Raw genomic sequence first — 6539 nt, forward strand, 5'->3', positions numbered from 1 at the left:
CCGTGTTTGGAGGAAGAAGAAGGATGAGTACAACCCCAAGAACACCATCCCAACCGTGAAGCATGGAGGTGGAAACATCATTCTTTGGGGATGCTTTTCTGCAAAGAGGACAGGATGACTGCACCGTATTGAGGGGAGGATGGATGGGGCCATGTATCGCGGGATCTTGGCCAACAACCTTCTTCCCTCAGTAAGAGCATTGAAGATGGGTTGTGGCTGGGTCTTCCAGCATGACAACGACCCGAAACACACAGCCAGGGCAACTAAGGAGTGGCTCCGTAAGAAGCATCTCAAGATCCTGGAGTGGCCTAGCCAGTCTCCAGACCTGAACCCAATAGAACATCTTTGGAGGGAGCTGAAAGTCCGTATTGCCTAGCGACAGCCCCAAAACCTGAAGGATCTGGAGAAGGTCTGTATGGAGGAGTGGGCCAAAATCCCTGCTGCAGTGTGTGCAAACCTGGTCAAGAACTACAGGAAACGGATGATAATTGTAATCTGTAATTGCAAACGAAGGTTTCTGTACCAAATATTAAGTTCTGATTTTCTGATGAATCAAATACTTATGTCATGCAATAAAATGCAAATGAATTACTTAAAAATCATACAATGTGATTTTCTGGATTTTTGTTTTAGATTCCGTCTCTCACAGTTGAAGTGTACCTATGATAAAAATTACAGACCTCTACATGCTTTGTAAGTAGGAAAACCTGCAAAATTGGCAGTGTATCAAATACTTGTTCTCCCCACTGTACATCCACACAAACCGTAGGTTTGTATCTCTCCCCAGAGTTCTCACCACTGTTTATCCCTACCCAGCGCTGTCCGTTCCATTCCCCCGAGATTAGAGAAACCTTGAGAAATACTCCCTGTCCTATCTCAGAGTTCTAGCCAGGTCGAGTCAAACACAATGTAATTGTTCTCGGTATTTTCTTCGGCACACACATACACACATTTATCTCTCTCCCAGTCTAACCTAGTTGGACTTATGTTTAATACTTTAATTATTCATTATACATGCTACATAAACAACTAAGTACTAATTAGTTACGTTTCAGGGTAGAATTATTATCTTTAAACATATAAATTATTTTATCAATAGATCAGGTTAGTTCCACCAGGCTAATCATAAACACCATTGATAATGTAATCAGTGCTCTGTGTGTGTGTTTGTGTGTGAACGACCAGTATCTTTGATCAGGGGCCAGAAGGTTATCTATGCTGCCATGCCCATCAATAGGGCGCTGGCAAAGACCTTACCTCCAGTCTCACCTCTTGCCTGCTCACCAATGGTCGTCGATGGGGAGACCAGAATTAGGTAAGTTTAGTCTGACCTGTTCAAAGTTCAACATAGTATATGTTTGTTTGTCAGATATCACCCATCCTAACTGGAATAGAACAGGGACTGTGTGTGTATGTGTTCACAGATGCATCTCCGGAGCCAGCACTTGGAGACTTGCAAGATGGAGTCCAGACTGACAGACAGGCTTCATATTGATGTCTCTAAATGGAGAGATACCTGGCACCTGTCAATAACATATTACTAGACACAACTTTTTAATTTTTTGTATTATTGAATTGAATGGTATTAGTCAAAATGGAGAGAGAGAAACCCTGAGTATTCTGCACCAGGGTCAGGGAACTCCTGTTGTATACAGGACACCAGGGTCAGGGAACTCCTGTTGTATACAGGACACCAGGGCCAGGGAACTCCTGTTGTATACAGGACACCAGGGTCAGGGAACTCCTGTTGTATACAGGACACCAGGATCAGGGAACTCCTGTTGTATACAGGACACCAGGATCAGGGAACTCCTGTTGTATACAGGACACCAGGATCAGAGAACTCCTGTTGTATACAGGACACCAGGGTCAGGGAACTCCTGTTGTATACAGGACACCAGGGTCAGGGAACTCCTGTTGTATACAGGACACCAGGGTCAGGGAACTCCTGTTGTATACAGGACACCAGGGTCAGGGAACTCCTGTTGTATACAGGACACCAGGATCAGGGAACTCCTGTTGTATACAGGACACCAGGGTCAGGGAACTCCTGTTGTATACAGGACACCAGGATCAGGGAACTCCTGTTGTATACAGGACACCAGGATCAGGGAACTCCTGTTGTATACAGGACACCAGGATCAGAGAACTCCTGTTGTATACAGGACACCAGGGTCAGGGAACTCCTGTTGTATACAGGACACCAGGGTCAGGGAACTCCTGTTGTATACAGGACACCAGGGTCAGGGAACTCCTGTTGTATACAGGACACCAGGATCAGGGAACTCCTGTTCTATACAGGACACCAGGGTCAGGGAACTCCTGTTGTATACAGGACACCAGGATCAGGGAACTCCTGTTGTAGCAGTGTGAAGCGCAGTTGAGTTTGCGTCATCTGTGAATCTGTTGGGGCGGTATGCGAATTACGGTGGGTCCATGGTGTCAATTTGTGCCATGACCAGCCTTTTAAAACACTTCATGATTACAGATGTGACTTCTACGGGGTGATAGTCATTCAGGCAGATCGTCAATGATCTTGAGTGTCGCATTCAGATTCATCCTCCCAAGGGCCATTCCCAGAGGGCCATGGCTACTGGGTGAGGATGGCAAATCTCTGCGTACGCTAGGGTCAGAAGACCCCTGCATAACGGTGGCTACCAGGACTGGATGTAAAGCAGAAAAGGGATCTCTGCTAACAGGGCACCCCTGGTCATCGAGGGGCTCGAAGATGAGGGATAAGCCTGTTACATCACTCTGCTTAGAGTGAGGGGTACCAGGCATAGGGGAGAGAAAAAGCGTAGGGCATCACCCTTGACAGGGTGAGCCAGCGCTTCCATCCCTAGTGGTGCATTTATCATCAAAAACACTCATAGGGTTGTTGGTTCTAACAGTTTGTCTCTTGATTCAGTCTGGATAGATGCAGAAAGCAGGCTCTCAGAAGTTGGTAATGTGCCAGAGCACACGAGTCATGAACACTGCACTGCTAGGGGAGCAGAGAGTGTGACAGTTAACTGTCCGAGGCATATGAGCATAGTGTTTCTTGCAAAGCATGCTTGATTCTCTTGGACCGCGCCCCTAGAAAGTGGCGATAGTACAGCATCTGCTATTCTGTGTCACCGAACAGGGCTTTCCACGAGAGAGCGACCAACGGAATGGTGTAAACCATCAACCGGTGTAGCTAAAAGTAAGAAGGAAACATGCTGGTTACATAGATGGGTAACACTTTATTTGGATAGTCCATCTGTAGATGTTCTACAGACTATCTGTAACATTTCAACTAACTATCCCCTAACCCTAGCCCTTACCCTAACCTTAATGGGAGAGAGTTTTAACTTGGAGGGCTCTTGGGTAAGTAAGCACAAAAACTACCAAATGTTATGTGCACTGTGCCAGAGAGTCAAGCAAGCAGTGTGCTAGCTGAGGCAGGCCGCTAGAGTGTTACGCCTACCCTAAGTTAGCAGCAGTGGAGGCTGGAGACTTGAAATATTTAGGAGGACGAGAGACCCACGGTATAGGTGCAGACCGCACAGAGACGTCAAAGAATATTTCAGAAATCATCAAAGACACATTTTTACCTTAAACATTTAATAAAGACATTTATAGTCAAATATAATTAGTCATGGGAATGAGAGGGCTACTTACGCCATTTTGAGAAGAGATCACAGCAGTGATTTGAATGAGGGTATGAAGCATGAGTTAAGGTGTTCAGAGGCTTGACTTCGGTGCAGGACCTGGGTTGAGATGTTCAGAGGATACAGTGCAGGACAAGCTTATCATGGATGGATGGTGTTGCAGAAGAGCTCAACTCTTCCAGTGCAGGACAAGCTTATCATGGATGGATGGTGTTGCAGAAGAGCTCAACTCTTCCAATGAGGACAAGATTTGACTGGGAAGACCAAAAAAACTATAACTTAAAACACAGTTAGACAAAAGAGCTAAGAATGGGTTAGTCCAAGCAAGGATTACAATCTCATTGATGTGTAATAATGTGATTGTGTTTGTGTATGTGATTGACTCCACATGCAGAGAAAATTGACAGGGCTACTCACAGTGCTTGGAGAGGAAATATTCAGTGAGCCAGTGGATGAGAGGGCACATGAGACATGGCTTCAGTTCAGTAAAGAGTTGACACTGGTAGTGGAGTAGTCATCCACTCTTAATCAGGGAACAGGAGGGCATTTAGCTGTAAATACAAATTCCAGCTGATGTCTGTGGTTTCATCCGTTTGCCACGTGAAAAAAAATGTACTGGGTCAACTTGTCTTTTAATCTCACTTTTAGTGGATGATGTGATGGAAGCTATCAAATCATTCAGAATTTATTTCGACATCCCAGAGAAGACAGCAGAAACGTCCATATGCTCAGCAAGTAAAGCATAATAATGTAAAATTACCTCTGAAAGCTCCTAGTAGTTGCCCTTGTTAGCGGAACTTTCCCTCTCATCTTGTCCCCTTGCTTCGTCCTGCAAAATACATCTCTGGTTTGAGGTCTCTGTAAACTATGCCAAGATGGTGCAGGTGGTCGAGGGCCAGAGCCAGCTCTGCTAGTTAGAATTTGACATATTCCTCTATAAACACAACCTAGTGAGAACTGGACACATTTTACTGTCTGTTCTGGCCTCAGAGGGAAGAGTCACAGTCAACACAACCCCTAATACAACATTATAATAGCATATTATTACTAAATACAGTAAACAGAGCTACAGTACACATAAAACAATATTATATACATTATATTAAGTTAATAACACTATTTACACATTTTAAATACAGCCATATTGTTTATATCATTATACACAATAATGGTTCGCTCCTACAGACAGTGAGTCACGTGACCGTGGCTTGCTATATAAAGTAGGCAGACAGGCATCGAGGCATTCAGTTACTGTTTGATTGAACGTTAGAATGGGGAAAATTAATGACCTAAGCGACTGCGCGTGGTATGATCGTCGGTGCCAGGCGCGCCGTATCTCAACAACATCTGGCCTCTTTGGGTTTTCACGCACGACAGTGCCTAGGGTTTACCCGAGAATGGTGCGACAAACAAAAACATCCAGTCAGCGGCAATCCTGTGGGCGAAAACAGCTTGTAGATGACAGAGGTCAAAGGAGAATGGCAAGAATTGTGCAAGCTAATAGGCGGGCCACAAACCGGCATATAACGGCGAAGTACAACAGTGGTGTGCAGAACAGCATCTGGGAATGCACAACTCATCATGGATGGGCTATTGCAGCAGATGACAACACCAGGTTCCACTCTTATCAGCTAAAAACAAGAAGCGGCTCCAGTGGGCACGTGATCACCAACACTGGACAATTGAGGAGTGGAAAAACATTGTCTGGTCCGACGAATCCCGGGTTCCTGAGGCATGTCAGAGGAAAATTGCAAGATTATGTTGTAATACTTTTATTACATCAAATGGTTATTTTATTTGACAGAATAGAGTATTCTTATAGCTATTGTGTGTGTTCTACTGAGGATGGGCCTCTGGGAGATAACACTGACAGGAGATTTACGATGTCTTTTGGGTGATAAAACCTAAAGAGCATTCCAGAGCATGAGTTAATGTTTCTGTTCTATATGGTACCAGAGAGATGGTTTCAGTTTGGAGTCGGAGGGCCAGACACTGGTCTATACAATGAAAACTGTTGACACAGCAGAGAATGTCTGCTAGCGGTCGACCGATTATGATTTTTCAACGAACATGCCGATTATTGTAGGACCAAAAAAAGCTGATACCCATTAATCGGACGATTAATGGGTATTTTTTTCCTTTTATTTATTTATTTGTAATAATGACAATTACAACAATACTGAATTAACACTTATTTTAACTTAATATAATACATAAATTCTATCAATTTAGCCTCAAATAAATAATGAAACATGTTCAATTTGGTTTAAATAATGCAAAAACAAAGTGTTGGAGAATAAAGTAAAAGTGCAGTGTGCCATGTAAAAACGCTAATGTTTAAGTTCCTTGCTCAGAACATAAGAACATATGAAAGCTGGTGGTTCCTTTTAACATGAGTCTTCAATATTCCCAGGTAAGAAGTTTTAGGTTGTAGTTATTATAGGAATTATAGGACTATTTCTCTCTATACGATTTGTATTTCATATACCTTTGACTATTGGATGTTCTTATAGGCACTTTAGTATTGCCAGTGTAACAGTATAGCTTCCGTCCCTCTCCTCGCTCCAACCTGGGCTAGAATCAGGACCACATCGACAACAGCCACCCTCGAAACAGTGTTACCCATGTAGAGCAAGGGGAACAACCACTCCCAAGTCTCAGAGCGGGTGACGTTTGAAACGCTATTAGCGCGTACCCGGCTAACTAGCTAGCCATTTCACATCGGTTACACCAGCCTAATCTCTGGGGTTGATAGGCTTGAAGTCATAAACAGCACAATGCTTGAAGAATTGCTAAGAGCTGCTGGCAAACGCACGAAGGGGCTGTTTGAATGAATGCTTACGAGCCTGCTGCTGCCTACCATCGCTCAGTCAGACTGCTCTATCAAATATCAAATCATAGACTTAA

At 43.9% G+C, this 6539-nt stretch overlaps 1 long non-coding RNA gene across 1 annotated transcript; it reads right to left on the reverse strand.

Moving 5' to 3' along the window:
* Nucleotides 1-356: 356 nt before the first annotated feature.
* Nucleotides 357-5680, reverse strand: LOC106589419 (uncharacterized). The gene is made up of 3 exons (XR_001324841.2): nucleotides 4393-5680; nucleotides 4050-4183; nucleotides 357-3886 (listed from the first exon to the last, which is right to left on the reverse strand). It is a non-coding gene; the product is annotated as an uncharacterized lncRNA (long non-coding RNA).
* Nucleotides 5681-6539: the final 859 nt, after the last annotated feature.

The sequence above is a fragment of the Salmo salar genome, chromosome ssa28 (assembly GCF_905237065.1).
Source record: "Salmo salar chromosome ssa28, Ssal_v3.1, whole genome shotgun sequence".
Lineage (NCBI taxonomy): Eukaryota > Metazoa > Chordata > Actinopteri > Salmoniformes > Salmonidae > Salmo > Salmo salar.